The following is a 17001-nucleotide window of genomic DNA, read 5'->3' on the forward strand; positions in this document are numbered from 1 at the left end:
AAATATACTATAAACACCTTTTAGTGCGTTTAAGACCTTCACTTCCACGGCAGTCAAACTCAAGAGAGGCTTGAGCAACGCTGTGCGCACACACCTCTGGTTTACACACACACACACACACATATTATGTGTGCATAACTGTCACATCATGTGCGCTCCTCATAACTGACTTTACTGGTTACCAACTGATGTTCTCAGACATGAACAGGCCTGCGGCTGGCGCAATGAGGATGACTCACTTGCCCATAATAACACCCTCGGCTGTGATTTGCCTAAATCAATCAAACCTCAACAACAATAGTCAGTCGTCTTTGACATTATAAAACTGAGAGTTGAGGTGAACTGGGTCGTGTTTGTTGTATAACTTGCCTGCATGAAGACTGAGGACCTGACGGTCAACGACGGGAACATTATGTCACTTTCAAATACTTTTCCTATGACGTGTGTGTTTCCTGTGTAATACTGTGTGCTTTATTTGTACCTACTCACTCACAAATCACTATGTAGGGTATCCACTTCAGATCACCACTGAGGATCTTTAAATAAGTGGTTCATTATGTCCAAGGAGTCCCGTTCCCTACTATCTCTCAGAATGTGTCATACTTCATTTAAAATTCCCTTTAGTCATCGTAAGAGTTGGCTTGTTCATTTTCCAACAAAACGTGTACAGAAACATCCAAATTCCTAGTTTGACAGAAATCTGGGCGGCCATTTTGTTGCCCCCCCCCGCCCCGTCTGCTTCTCATTGATACTATCACATCATTATTTCTCCAAATAGCCGGAAGAGCCTAAATCATTGTGACGTAGGCAGAAAGCAAGGACACACTCTGAATGGCCCGATGAGAACTGGCAACAACAGCGTCTCTGTGAACGTGAGAGGGCGGCAGCAGACTCGGGATCGAGGGGAAGCATTGTGACGTCCCTGTTGTTATTGTTATGATACGACGAGAGAAAAGTGAAACATTTTTCTCCCTGCAGTGGAAAAGGCGCTCGGCTCAGTGTGCTCCAGCTGCTCCGGTTTCCTCCCTCACCCATCTCCCCCAGCAAGACGTCTTTCATGCCATTGTGGATGTGGCATGCTGGAAACACAATGAAACGAGCGTGAACCCAAACTACACTTCCCCTGGCACCGGCGCTGTATTGTGGGACCCCGGTTGGAGGAGACGCCGGGTCAGGGGAAACTCAACCGGGGGCCTTTGCACCCACAGCTAACAGTTTACAGTCGAGAAAGCAAAGACAAAGGGCAGCCATGTCGATATATATGCTGGCCTTCTGGCTACTTCCTTACTATTACCCTACTATTACCAGGGCCTAAGACCAGGCAACCAGCGGAGACTCCAAAAACGAACAAAATAATTTTAAGTGACGCCATTATTTTGAAATTGTTTATTTAATTCATTGCTCAAATACCTATTTACCTGGACTTTGCAGCAATTTTGGGCCACGCTGTTATTATGGAAAAACATGGATTTTGAGTTGCATCATCTTTTGACCGATAATCAAGAATTGTTTGAAATTTGCATCCCTAGATTTAGGAGGCCTTCGATAAACTGTTGTTTCCACACATGTAGAAAAACAGAGACGACCGCCATTCTGGATCTTCTGAAGCCTTTCAATTAGCTGCTCAATTTACACCCAGAACCTTGGAGCCAAGAGGGGGGCAATGTATCGGTTTAATTAACCAAACACCCTCAAGCCCACCAGCAGCACCAGCAAACACCCATTTACAGCACATATCATGAGCTCACCCCAGGGGGCTCTATAGGTAGCAATTACAGCCACCACCCACCTGAACCACACACACACACACACATACCTCTTTCTCCTGACCGTGACCCCACTATCCATCTCCTGTATCTCCTCAGCCTCCTCGTCCTCCTCTCTCAGAGAGATCAGATTACCGGTCCATCTGATAATAGTAAACACTGCGGTTAAATGTTGGGCTGGACCTGCGAGTACTTGTGTCTATGTGTGTGTGTGTGTGTGTGTGTGTGTGTGTGTGTGTTGGGGGATGAGACGGCAATAGCTGTCGGTGTACAACGAGGGCTATCACCATTCCTGGTTCTAGGAGCCATCCTGCTTCAAGCACACGACTAACACACACACACACACACACACACACACTCATGCTCTTGTTAGCGTTTCAAAATAGATTATAGGTTGTTTTGTTTTCCTCTTCTCCTAAATTGAATTTGCAGCCGTACACGCAGTCTGCGCTATGTGTTTAACTCCATCATCCGTTAGGTCATGGTCTGTTCAGCCGTGACATCCAGGCCGTTCTGCCCCTGCAATCGAGCCAGCCAATTACAGTAATCCTATTGATCCAAAACACACCTAACCCCACCATTACGTGTTATCTGCAGGATCGACCACAAAACAGAGGAGGCAGCCTCTCGCCGCACGCATCAATGCGGGGAATCGTCTCTCGGAGCAGCGCGTGATATTCATTAAAGATGACATCTCCCGTCCAAATCAAGCCTTTACTTGGAAGCCTCCTCCCTTCAGAGTTGGAGTTGGGGGCGAGGGAGAGAAGAGAAGAAAAAAAAAAGAACAACGGGTAGAAACATGGCTGCGGTTATGTACAGCTGTCCAGTGCGCAGACACACTGGATTTATGTTTACATGCTAGCCTCGTTTAATCTGAGCAGTCTGAGGGGTGCGTAGAAGAGCTGGAATTTGGTGGATGTTAATCAAAAACACGCCAGAGCTGAGAGGAGAATGTCAATCACAGCCTGTCTGAGGAGTTTTTGTCATCTTGATGACTTGATGGTAGTGTAGTTGCCCAATTCTGTATGATTTTACTGCGTATGAAGTAGGCTTTAATGTGACCAAGTAATCCGACACTGGTAGTGAAGGTTCTGAATATTACTACAATATTATGTGTTTCTGCCAGTGAAGTTTTAAAATGTGAGGTTTGCCTCATCATTGAAATGAAACCAATGTCTCCTCTGAGAGACGTACTAACATGTTGTGCCTGTTGGTTGCTCACAAAGATAATGCTAACATGCTGATGTTTAGCAGGTACAATGTTAACCGCGTTCACCATCATAGTATAGCGGGTTAATTCAATCCAATTTTCAGTCCATCTGGTAGATGACCAAAGTGGTGGACCGACCCGGCTGACATTGCCCCCCCCCCCCAGAGCCATGTGCGGCTAATGAAAAGTAGGATGAATGAGACTGTTTGAGGTAGGTTTGAGGCAATGGTCAGTAAAAGTCTTCCATACCAGTCTGGAGTCATTTTTCTCTGAAAATAAAACATATTCATATGCGGCCCTTTAATTGGAATTCTGCTCATTGCTATGGTTTGACCAACAGATCGCCTTGGACATGTGTTCTCAGGGCGGGGAGAGACAGACAACAGTTGGAGGTCTGTTTAAATATTAAAAGAAGGTCCAGTAGAAGCAGTGACTAGCTCCACAAACAGATTTTCGATTGTTTGGTAGCAGTGCTCATGTGCTGAGTGTTAACAGACGGGCCACATACCGGTGTGACGGGCCTGTTTCCATAAAACAGAACAGGAGTCCTGTGATCACCTGCTGCACAGGGGTGGGACTCTCATCTGCTGCTACAAGAGCGCTGAGAGATGGACAGATTGGAAGATGGGAGCGGTGGAGGGGGGGGGGGGGGCGGATTCCTCAAACACAATCACACGCAAACACATGCCTGAGATCAGATCATCACCTGCAAAGATAGACGGACGTGCACGCACAGATTGGATCCCCTCCCTCAAAAGAGTCGCACACACACTCTAGGCACGGGCAGGTACAGTCCACGTGTACAAAACACTGAAATGCAAATCGCACAAACCTCAAGGATTAAAGTGGATGATCCGCAGCAGCAGGTACCACGATGCAAACCAGCGGCTTTTGTATACCTATTCTGGGATTATCCAAACTTTCTGGTAATATGTTCAGGCCAGGTTTATTTCAGATGCTTGCCATCCAGGAGGCCTCTGCATCTGCTACTACTAGCTGGAAGGAAGACACACACACACACACACACACATACACAGACACACACACAGACAAAAAAAAACAAAACAGAGGTACACAATGGACTTTTCATGCGGGTCAAACACACACACACACAATCACACACGCGAGAGCGCACATGGAGTCAGGAGGCAGGCATCCCCTTGTAGGCATTTCTGTGGGCAGCTGGGGCTCTTTAGTGGTCAAGGCAGACGCAGACACAGTCAGAATCAGAGCGGCATGGAAATCTAAAGCCCTCATTAACACAGATGATTCAGCCCCTTTTCACAGGGCCATGCTGTGTGTGTGTGTGTGTGTGTGTGGAGGGGTGAGAGTGGGCGTGAGAGCATCATCCACTAAAGTATTGCTTACAATGGAAAGGTTGTGACCCTTTCCCCCCCTTCTCCCAGTATTTGCAAACAGTTCTTACAGTTGATTTCTTTTCCTGCGAAGGTGCCAGGAACTAATAGCATTATTACACTCGCTGTTACTGCCGTCATGTTTTTCCTCGCCGGGACTGTCCTCACATAATCCCTCGCACGTAAACAGCTCAAGATTTATATGCTGCCACCGAGGTCAGAGGTCGGCGAGGAAGGCCGCAGGTGGCCACAGGTGTGTGTGTGTGTAATCACAGAGGTGTGTTTTACTGGTAGCAGGGGGTCAGAGGTCACCACAGCAACTGCCACATAACACCAGCAGTAAAGTGCTGGCATGAAAAAGAAAAAAAAGAAAACTGAAATGCCACCATGTTTATAACAAATTTTAGGAGGATTAATAATGGATTAATAAATGGATTCTAAGGTATTATGGTGACCTCTGTTTAAAGGGTAAAATCCATTAAAATGTACAAAATAAAAGTCAACTTTATCTTAAAGGGGCCATAACATTTTTTGCTCGCTCCTTCATTTAAATTGGTATGGTTTTAGGCGTAAATCAAGTCTGAAGGAGTTAATCCTTAATCCCTTAAAAACATTTTAAACTGCCTGGTAATTATGGAAAGGATCCCCACGGAGATAGACCTTTTTGTTAAAGAGTGCGATCCTTTTTTCCCCCAGTCTCGCTCAAGGAGAAGTCTCGTTTACATCACGCGAGAGGTGAGTAGTTCGCAACCTTTCAAGCTCAACCTTCGGTATGTTTTCAGGGGTTTTAAGGCTTAATTGAACTTATTTTGAGGGATCCTTGTTTCATAGTGCATGAACTAGAATGGAAATGAGACTCAAGGAAATTGTCATGGTATTGAATTACTTACATTACTATTATTATCATCCAAGGATAATTGGGCATGGATAATTGGCGGATGAATGAATATTTGTTGCTTAAAACGAGCAATGGAAGTTTAGAGGAGCATCCATCGTGTACATGCGTCTGCCGGTGTGGACTGAAGCTTAGCTTATTGGACTAACCCCTTTAATGAATGCAGCCCGAGGACTGATGAAAAATTGGCCTTGGGTAACCTGAAGCCAACTCCACACACACCCTGCTTGCCTGAGCACCTGAAACATTGTGGGATACTGGAACGGCCGCCCCCCCCATCCTCCCCTGTCTCTTGTTCCCCTCCACCCAACCCCATTAAAACTCAAGCTACTGGAGGAAACACCCACTTCCTCCACATTCCTGAAGGATTTTCCATACAGAGAATAGTAAACAAACCTGTGAACAAAGAGCGAGCAAGGGGGGGGAGGGAGGGGCGCACGGACAAGTTAATGTTATTTCCTTCGTGTAGTAAATCAAACTAAAGGGCGAAAGCGGGGGGGGGGGGGCGGGGGTGTTCTTTTGTGAGATGGTGGAGGTGTTTACCATCAGCAGCAATGGCGGCAGGAGCAGGAGAGGGAACAAAGGCCTGGGCGAAGGCCTGCATCACCCTCCTCATCCTCCCACCTACCATTCCCAGCTGCTCGCGCACACACACACACACACACACACACACACACACACACACACACTGCCTAGAACCACATGGGAGGAGAGAGGAGCTGGCAGTGGGAGGAAGGCCTCCTTATCAGCTTTCAGCATGGGAACCTCTGTGTTGTTCACTGACTCGTGTCAAAACCTCGGCCTGAACTTGACACAGAGGGTGTGTGTGTGTGTGTGTCTGTCTGTCTGTGTGTGTGTGTGTGTGTGTGTGTGTGTGTGTGTGTGTGTGAAAGGAGGCAAGAGAGAGCAGAATCTGGAGGCTCAGGAAGAGAAACAGTCTGTCGTCTACTGACAAGTACAAACAGCCAGACAGACAGCTAAATGGAAAGCTAGACGTTTTGGCTTATTCCCAGTGGGACTGATAGACGGGTAAAGGTCTGGTCTGTTAACTGCCGTTTGTGTGTTTGTGTGTGGAAGGGAAGCGGAGGACGCCATGCACCCATCGGCGACACTTAACATTTTACCCGACGGAGCAGGTGAGTCTTTGAGTTTTCCAGTACTGAAGGGGGGTCACCCTGGCATACAGCTGTTCACTTTTAAAAGCACTGATTTGTACAGTTGTCAGGCGTTTCCTGCTGGCGCACACACACACACACACACACACACACACACACACACACACACACAGACACATACAAAACCTTGGCCCTCACAAACCTCTGGGCCTCTAAAAAAAAAGTCGGCTTCCTTCTTTAAAGGTCACTCCACTCAGTGTTGACAGTTTCAGAGGGCATATGAATTCAACTTCACCTAGCGTCCAGAAACAATAACCCCCCCCCCCCCCCCCCGTTCCAACCTTAGACCTCCGAGCTGCAGAAAAGATCTGCCGTGCCCGTGTAACACAGGAGGCCCGTTTAAACGTGATTCAGTGTCACGGAGGCAGGATGTGGGAATAACTCGTCTTCTATCTTGCTATCTAGTAAGGGCCTGCAAAATGTGAGTCCTGACCTGCCGCTTGTTCTGACGACGTCCCCCCTTTTTTTTTTTTTTTTTGCTCAGTCCCTCTGGCAGAGGCCGGCCTGTAGCCGTGGATCCTGCCCCGGCTTGCACACAGGAATGTACTATTGAGAAAGCGCTGCACCGCAAAACCCTCCCAGCCATTCCAACCCGTAATCAGATCCAGCCCGTCATCCCCCATCCTGTCTCCAATCTCTTTCTCTCCCTTTTTCTTTTTTCTTTTTCGCTCTCTCTCTCTCTCTCTCTCTCTCTCTCTCTCTCTCTCTCTCTCTCTAAATGACATGCACACACGCAGAACACAAACACCCACATACAGAACAAGCGCTCAGACACCCACACAGACTCGCAGACACCCAATTTGTAGGCATGTAAGCTTGTGCAAACACGGTTCTAAAGTCACGGAGACTCTCCGCAGAGACGAAGGAAGAAATGCAGCTCTGCTGGGGAAAACGTACAGCGTTAGAGAGATGGCTGGCAGAATGAACTGATTCTAAAAGTCGACCATTTCCACGTACCCATTGGATTTCTGTCACGTTTGCTTGTAAGTGAGAGAGGGTAAATGCCCCCAAAGCCTGGTCACGCCAGTAAAAGGCCAGTCACAGTGTCCCTCCGCGCTTGGATCTATTTTTCGAAGAAATGTTTTGTCAGTGAAATATACTGCAGTTTACATGCCCAGTTATCGTCTTGAGTTGGAGTCTCAGTTAGTTAATTACCCTAACAATGAGCAATCTCTTCCTCCCTCTATCCCCAACCACCAAATCTCCCCATCTCTCTCCACCTGACTGGCTATGATCGCTGCTGATCCTTCCCTTCTACATCTCTCCATCTCCGGGCGCTCCCCTCTCCTCTCTCCTGCCGTCTTTTCGCTGAGGCGGGACGGGGAGCATTTCACTTGAGCTCCCTCTTCCCTCGTCTTCGTCTCTCAGGAAACTCTGACTGCGGGGCTGTTTTGCTGGCTTTCAGTAAACCCTTGGATCCCGCGCTCTCTCTGAGAAACCACGGCTTCGATTACACAAAATGAAGCGCCGCACAACCCTGGGCAACTGAAAGGTGTTTTCAATAATTACTTATTATATGTGTTCGGCGAATCAGGAACATCTGCGGCGAATTTGACTGAAAGAATCCCCAAAACAATTCTAAAATAGGACTGACGCACGCAGGGCTCTGAGACGCACACTCGCGTGCGCACACGCACACACACACACACACACACACACACACACACTGGAAAGCTACACTGCGCCATTGTCAGTGTGGCTGTTTTTTTAGCTGGCCACAGCTGCGGAAATGAATATCAAATGTGGTTCTGCTCCCATAAATCAAAACCATTTGCCGTGTTCTGACTTTCTTTCCCCCTGTTTAAAGTCAATTCGCAGAGGCAGTGTGCATTACACTTACACCCCACGGCTTAACTCTTTCCTCTGAAACAGTCACAGAGGAGTGTTCAGGAGCTGGATGTTAGGAAGAGGTAGGGGTGGGGTGGGGGGGGTAGGACAGCTTGTTTTGAGTGCACAGGCGTTTGAATGTGCATCATGCATTATGTATGGCAACAGGAAGCCTGAAAGGCATTCAATGTCCAGTAAGTGTGGGAAATGAAAGGAGGGAGTGACATATAGTGGAAGTGACTCCACGTTGTTTGCCCAGTATGAATAATGGGGATCTCTTGGCTTTCCTCTGAGAATGGTTAGCCACATCTTTTCAAATGTTGGGGTAACACTGTCTTACAGTATCCTGAGTAATGTGTCTTATAATTGGACCTGGCTTAATGGTTAAAAATAGAATTAGGTTAGGGTAAAGGCAGAGGTAAAGTTCAGGTTAAAGCGAGGGTTAGGATACGTGTTTGTTCGTTTTAACTATCCGATTTGAAGGATTCCTTTTTAGGCAAACTAGGGTTTTAAAAAAGTTTATCATCAAACAGTGATGTTAGCTAGGAAGTGGTTGATCGAATATGTTGTTTGCCCCTGAAATATGGCCGAATGTCCCTATTGGTGAAACATCCTGGAACACAGCAGCACGACATTATCCTACTGATAGCGGTATTTGAGCTTCCCACCCTGAGTGGGATGTCAGAGGAAAATGGCTGCCGTGTGAATCTGGGGACTGGCAAGCCAGTGTTGACAGCGCTGATCCCATTGAGGGATCGGAGAGCCTAGAGAATCTGAATTGAAACAACCCAAACAAGTCTTTCACTGGTGAGACCGTCTTTTGAGTAAACTGGGTGCAGTTATCGTCCTGTCAGCCAACAAGCTTACGGACTAAATATTCACGGAGTCAGGAAGCTTCGAGAGCCAGAATGCACAGATGAACTTCGCTGTGCCACTTTCTGGTGTGAACGCACCTTTTAGGTAATTAAAGACAACACTGTTAATCTTCTGGTGTCCACTATGGCAATCATAACACCATGTGTACGCACATTTGGGTGTGTGTGTGTGTGTGTGTGTATGCAGGTGAAGGAGGGTGTATCGCTGAAAGCGCCGGGGGTCCTGGACTCGGCTTTACTTCTGTTTTTCTGGGATTAGAGGGGATCCAGCGCTGTCCAAACCTTATCCTAACCTACCGTCCGGGCCAAACCAACACACACACTCCAGATCAAGCTGTGGGACAATAGACCTGGCCGTCTGTTGGTTTAACAGGTCTGGATGCTTGCTAAAGGGGGATTGGGGAGGCCTGCTCTGATGTCCACAGGCCCGGGAGGGCGAGGGAGGTAGGAGGGAGCGAAAGCATTGCCAAAGGGGAATGTGTGTGTGACTGTGTGTGCATGTGTATGTTCAAGTAGGACGGGGTGGAGAGGGGTCACATAAGGCCGTGTATGTGAGTGTGTATGTTTGGGACAGTGGAATGTGAGGGAGGGGAGGGGAGACATGCAGCAAGGGACATCCCATTAATACCAGACCTAATCTCCACCCTGGGCACTGAGTATATACACACACACACACACACACACACACACACACACAGGGACACTGACAGACAGACAGCCAGACAGAAGGAAGGGCTCCATGTTTTCATTCCAAACTGAAATGGAAAGGAAGAGGAAATGTTTTCGTTCCATTTGATATAACCAACACACGCGCTCACACGGTCAGACATGAACTTTACGCAGGTTTAACCACTTGTTTCACAACTTCACCACACAAGTCAAGTGTGACGGTGTTTTTCGGTGTTGAAAGTTAATCCCTGAGATTTCAGTCCTGGTCGATCTGGCAACACCTGTGGTTGCTGGTGGTCAGTGTTGGGCAGTAACCACACCACATGTAGCGACAACTGCTAGGTTCATGTAGCATCGCCTGTTACTTTTAACGGCGTTGTGTGAGGCGTAGCTTGTAGCCTCACTAGCTATAGTTTCAAAGTGGCTTCCCCAACGCTGTCGATGCTGAACTCAAGATCTCAAGAGTCGGGCAGCGTCTTATTTTAAAGGTGCTCGTAATTTCCTGTGAAGTTCCCTGGAAAGAGCCGTGTATTTTGGTACCAAACACACGAGAAAGCAGGAAAATCCTTGGAAAAACACACACGTCTGTTAAAATCTAAGTAAATATTCAGTCATTATTCCCTGATTATTGGTAGCTTTATTTGCCGTATATGTTTCACAAATGTAGCTGTGGTAAAAGGCTGGTCACGCAAGCCATTAATTCAAACTTAATTGGAGGTCTCTATTTTCCCTAAACTGCATTCCAAGTTCCACAGTCCTTCCCAGGAAACTTCCTGGAGATGTACTGGGAAATTAAATAAAGTAAAATAAAGATAAAATAAAGCGTGCATGCTTTGTTTCCCGTGAGTTCACTGCATGTCCGTATGCAAGTTGGACCCTTTACTATAGATATTGATAATTGACTGATTGATTGGATTCTCTGCATTATGTCAACTAAAATATCCTCCAAACCTCATCATAGTTTTGATTTATTGTGTTCAACGGGTACATTTAAAATGAGCCTATGGTTTCCCTCTTGAATCATTGTCACCCTACTTTGGTTACAGTGTTTTGGGGGGGGGGGTTGTCACTTTTAAATGTACTTCTTTCCATACTAGGCCAAAATAAGAGTGATGAAGTGCATCAAAGGTTTGTTCACATGTCTAACATTAAGTATCGAGTTACTGTGGCTTAACAAAGTTTGAGAATAGTGGAGGCTTATTTCCCATCAGCTATTTCCCAAAGTCCAAACCTTCTTTAGCGCACATGTGAGTGTGGACGGTCAAACAAATTCCAGATTGCACCTTTAAACTCCGTTCAGTGAAAATGAGTGCTTCGCCCGCACTGTGCTGTCAGGCTTCATAAATTTCCCCCTGAAAGCATGTTCTTTGCACGCGGCCTAATGTGTTTAAGCCCCGAGTCTGGGCAACATGTGCAAGCTGAGTGCCTACTTGCTGTGCTGTACCCACACACACACACACACACACTGAGCTGAAACCCCCTCCCAGCGCCGCCCAGCTTTACCTTATTAATATGGGCAGATTTACAGCTGATGTTGAGCCATAATTGGCGGTTTCACCAGGAGTGATAATGTCAGCCCTATGCTCTGTGATTATAATTATTTTCTACCATGTATTTAATTTTTGTTAGATTATTTTTTGGGGGGCATTTCTGCTTTATTTCGACAGCAACAGTATAGATAGGCAGGAAAAAGAGAGAGGGGATAATAATATGTGGTATGCTCCCCCAAAGCTCTGTAATTAAACTGGAAATTATCTGCCAGTGTGTGTGTGTATGTGTGTGTGAGTGTGCGTTGGTCTATTTTCATGCTTACGTATGTGTGAGAATGTGCATATTCCAGTCAGCGTGACTGTATCTTAGCATGTGTGCGTTTGAGTCTCCCTCAGTGTATTTATCTGTGTGTGTGTGTGTGTGTGTGTGTGTGTGTGTGTGTGTGAGTCTACAGGAGGAAATGACAGAGTCCCTGTGATGTGAAGTTCCATCGAAATGTTTGCTGTAGCTCCAGCTCCTCTAAGCCCAAGAATGGCAACAACAACAACCCCCTCAGCACTGGAAGGAGTGATGTCAGCCCTCCCCCCTCCCCTTCACACACACACACACACACACACACACACTAACAACTGCCCCCCCCCCGCGCGCCGATCGCTCAGATCAGACACTGGCGCAGCATACCGGCCTACCTTAGCCAGTCCTACAAAACACACACACACACACACACACACACGGCTTCCTTCGCTTTACCCTCCAACCCTTCCTTGCATCCTCCGCTGAATGGCCACATTCATAGCCGTCTGCGGCGAAACATAAAACACTATTAATAAAACAGCGAGGGCCTGCTGAGTGACACCTGCCTGGCCCTGCCAATGCACACGTAATCCCGCTCCAGCAACAAGTGTTATCTTAGTCAGCCCCGAGGAAGGTGTCATAAAAAAATATGTGAGAGTTTAAAAATATAGGAAAAATAAAGATCCTGGAGGGTAACTTGTGTGAGGCTTGGTGGGGTGGGGAGGGGGGGGGTTCAGGATGGCAGAGCAACAAGTATAACAGTATCTACAGCCGGGTGTGAGTGCATGGACTGCAGGTTATAAACACCAAGCGCGGAGTGTCGGAGGTGATAGCCAACCTGTATACCAGCCGTACACAGAGAGCCAGAGGGAGGAAGAGGATGATGAGGGCGGCGAGGAGCATGTGTTCCCTTTCTGTAGCTCTACATTGTGTTGTTCCCAAAGTGGGTGCTGCCGCAAGAAAAATAGATATATAAATAAACGCACATGAACCAAGCTTTTATATGACATTTTCAGACATAATGAAAAAAAGCCTGGTTTGGCGCTCCAACAATTTGGTCCAAATCAAGACACCACGATCTACAATTAGCCATTCAATCTGGAATAGCAGATATTCACGGTCCCCAGAAAGTGGTGGCCCTCTGACCTTTTCACCAGTGCCAGGCCTAAATGAACACTTGTGCACAAAAACAAGCCTCTGGTCTTCAAATAATGGCCGAAGCACTCACACAATAATAAGCCAAATAAATAGTGGTTGCTAATAAAGGGGTGGAATCACCTGCGCTCTAATATCTCTAATATGTTTCTCCTCTCCGACAGAAATATTTTCACTCACTATTCGAATCTGTTCTGCTCGGCTGTTTCTCAACTGCTTTTCAGTTGCTCTTAATAAAAGCCAACATTTCCTGTACGTGTTTCAAATTAAAAGCTTACCAGGTGCATGAAGGATTATGCCTTTTTTAACATGAAAACATCGGCGGAGTTAACTCAACTGCGCTGTCTTGAAATAACTAGTGAATGAGAGCGGTGTTTCTGTTCTGACACCAGGTGAACACGGAGGAAGAGTTCAGTTTGTGTCAACGCCAAATTAAAACTGGAACAGATCAGAAAACAGGGATACATTACTCAAACATGATGAAATGTTCTCAGAATTACAAATCAGTTCTCAAATGAAGGCCTTGGGTTCTGGCTGCAGTTGGCAAAATGTTGGCACGGAGGTCAGACGCCTCTCACAAAAAGGAACAGCAATCAGTACCGACTCTGATGGAAAGATCACTTTTTCCACTTTTTAGGCCGGCCAACATTTCCACACACACCACACTACACCACACTGCCCCTCCGTGCCATCCATCAGCCCGTGGCTCTCAGTGAAATACACGGGATATTGTTGAGATTTTTTTCGACACACGACAGATTATGGTCTGAGCAGCACTACGCAGCACCTGTAAGTCCACTTGCCTCCCTGCCTGTAACCACAGGCGAACACGGGGGGGGGGGGGGGGGGGGTCCGCAGAGTTTTCCCAGGCTCAGCTAAGGTGAATATAAAGGCCGCTCTGTTCGCTCTCTGCCTGCATCTCCTGCTCCATCTCTTTGAACCGGGCGGCCATGTCAGCAGCTCCCAGCCCCCAGCCACCATACCGCCCTTCATGTGCCCGCGGGGAGCGATAGGCTGGGCGCCGACAGATCCACACAGCGCCCGGGACTAATGCGCACACACACACACACACACACACACACACACACACACACACACACACACACTTGGCTGTGCTGGTGCAGGCATGCGCAGAACACATAAGACGGAGAGAGGGAGGAGGAATAGGGGCCTGTGTTTTTGTATTTAGCATGCATTCGGTTACACACAAAGAGTTTGAGCCAAAGTTGCACCGTTGCAACAATGACCCCCTTAAAACATGAAATATCCCGTCACTACAACATCCCTGCCCCCAGTTGTCCCTACGAACTAAAGCTAGTAAATGAAAGTCCCCTCTGACTGCAACAACTGGTGTTTTGGCCACTTGAGAACACAACATATCGCCTCCTTTTAAGTTGATATGGCGAATTTGTTAGCAAACAGTTCATTATTTACACATCCAACGGCTACATGTCGCATGGTGGTCAGAAACATTATATATATATATATATATATATATATATATATATGACCCCCCCCCCCTCCTGGCTCAAACATCGCACGCTTCCAAAAGGAGAAACCTCATTATAAAGAAAGTTGTGCCGTCATTTTGATGCGCAAACACACAAAAATGCAACAGACGATGCTTTCATTCATGAAAATACGCTCAGACAAGCCAAGCGCCTTTGCCCAGACAAACAAGCAAGCGCACATGTACACATTCTCTCGCACACAAACGAAATACACGAAACGCACTAATCAGGCGTCCTTCCCTCCTTTCTTTCCGGCCGCGGTGACGTTAAGCTGGCCGAGCAGGTAGAGTACACAATCGCACTGGCACGGGATCAGACGGCCTGCTTCCTAATTATACCATCCATATCTGACTCACACTGTGATTGTTACGCAGCGAGCAAAAACGGACACAATGGACGCGTTATAAATCATTGACTCCATATTAAGTATTTGGGGGGGATTGATGAAACACACCTGGCTCGTGCCAAAACGAAGATTATGGTGTTTGTCGTAGCAACAGAGCAGCAAATACACAAGTCATGGATACCAGAGGGAGGCGCGCCCGCGTGTGTGTGTGTGTGTGTGTGTGTGTGTGTGTGTGTGTGTGTGTGTTTACGTCGGTGTCTGTTGTAGCAGAAGCAGATGTTTGAAAGAATGGTCAAAGTTAGAGATGTGTGTGTGTGTGTGTGTGTGTGTGTGTGTGTGTGTGTGTGTGTGTGTGTTTATTTGCACATGCAGACTGTTCATGGGAAATGACAGAGAGAGAGAGAGAGAGAGAGAGAACCTTGAAAGCAAGACAAACACACACACACACACACACACACTCGTATCAACAACATATAAAAACTCTCCTCTCTCTTTCTGTGATGAGTTCAGGTCCGTCCAGCCAAGAATGCCGCCTGGCTCAGACTCTCAGGAAGGACCCTTTTTAGGCATCCTGGCCCTCCATCAGGTCACACACTCTTCCTCTTCCAGAGGGCCCTGTGCACACATAAATCAAACACACTCCCAGCGCTCCCCCCATTATTTGTGACATCTCGCTGGATGGGCAGGCGTGTTGCAGAGGATGTGGTCGCTCACCAGGCCAGAATCCCCGGGCCAGGAGAGAGGGGTGGAGGCTGGGATACAAACAAAATCTCTGGCCCGGGATGATGCTACTCCCCATGCTTTTTTGTTTTTTCCTTTGACAAACGAAAGCCTTCAACCTTGCTGGGAAGACATGAGAAGTTAAGGAGAAGGTAAGGGGTTTCAAGTCCAAGTTTCCTGGAGGTTACGGGATGCTGCAATAGTTTGTTGTAAAGTTTTAAGTGCAAGTTTCCTGGACATAAAACAAGGGAACGGGTACGTTCATGTGCACCTATACACTCACACAAACACTGATTCATACAGCATGTTGCGTATCTGACCCGAGAGTCCATAAATGAAGAGTGAAGTGCTGCAAATCCTTTAAATCCACTGCAATTTCCAGGAAGACTGTGTGTGTGTGTGTGTGTGTGTGTGTGTGTGTGTGTGTGTGTGTGTGTGTGTGTGTGTGATTGATTGGAGCCAGGCTGTTGGAGGGATGTTTAATTAGGTTAAGGAGGTGCAGCAGGGAAGACGGCCAACTGGCCTGAACACACCCTTGTCCTCAACACACACACACACACACACACACATCCACACACACACACACACACACACACACATCCACACACACATCCACACACTTGTAGACACTCCACTTCTTAAGTGCTCAGCACACTGTTACTGGTACATGTAAAACTTGGAGAACTGTACGAGTTTCCAGTTGCCACCTGCTGCTGCGTTCACTTTTCATTACTCCTGAGTGAGAACGCACAGCACAAATTACAGTAACCAGCAACCTTTGGTTTATTTTTAGCCTCTGTAGGACTTGACAAAGCAAACGGAGCAATACCAGACCGTGGACATAGTCCATTACAAGTAAAAAGCCTGCATTGAAAACACTGCTTAAGTACATAAGTATTATCAGCAGAATGTACATGAAGTATCAAGTTATCATTATGCTGAAAAGGGACCACTGTGAGTGTTTCACTATTACATGTTGGATCTTTATTACTGATGCATTTATGTGTAATTTTGCTGTTGTAGTTGGTCGAGGTGGAGCTGATTTGAACTATTGCATATACTCTCACTACTTCCGTATGTTTTTACACGCAAAGACACGTGACCTTGTGGCGCAATGGTAGCGCGTCTGACTCCAGATCAGAAGGCTGCGTGTTCAAATCACGTCAGGGTCAAACACAGACAGCTCTCCGTGACGTCGGTCAAACTTAGTCTGCAAACTAAAATGAGCGCGATTGGCTCTCGCATGGTTGAAGGACAGTTGAGCTTTTCTCAGACGGAAGACTCCACACAGAAAGAGTCCATGCTAACACTTCAGCTTTGAGAGAGTAAACGCTATGCTAACATTTTTTTTGCAAACACCGCTATAATAGGCTCTAATGCGACCGCTGTGACAGACAGTGGGCTGCGTGCTAACACTTTAGCATGGGCCGCTCCCATTCACAATCAATAGCAGCCTATTGCTCTCCCAGCTTGTGAGCCGGTGCGTGTTAACGGCCTGTAACACGACGATTACATCCCCACCCACACTCACACACACACACACACACTCAATGTCATCCTGACAAGTTGCTGCCACAGATGACGATGATGAAGCGCGAGAGGCGCTCGCAGGTTACCTTGAGAAAGTGGAGGTTAAAATAATGTAAATGGCACACCTGGGAATTCTTCACCGGATGACCCCCCGAAATTCACACACTTCCCATGTAGAACCA

At 47.1% G+C, this 17001-nt stretch overlaps 1 non-coding gene across 1 annotated transcript; it reads left to right on the plus strand.

Moving 5' to 3' along the window:
- Nucleotides 1–16389: 16389 nt before the first annotated feature.
- trnaw-cca (transfer RNA tryptophan (anticodon CCA)) lies at nt 16390–16461 on the plus strand. Its single transcript has one exon. It is a non-coding gene; the product is annotated as a tRNA-Trp (tRNA).
- The last annotated feature ends 540 nt before the right edge of the window (nt 16462–17001 follow it).

The sequence above is a fragment of the Enoplosus armatus genome, chromosome 12, assembly GCF_043641665.1.
Source record: "Enoplosus armatus isolate fEnoArm2 chromosome 12, fEnoArm2.hap1, whole genome shotgun sequence".
Lineage (NCBI taxonomy): Eukaryota > Metazoa > Chordata > Actinopteri > Centrarchiformes > Enoplosidae > Enoplosus > Enoplosus armatus.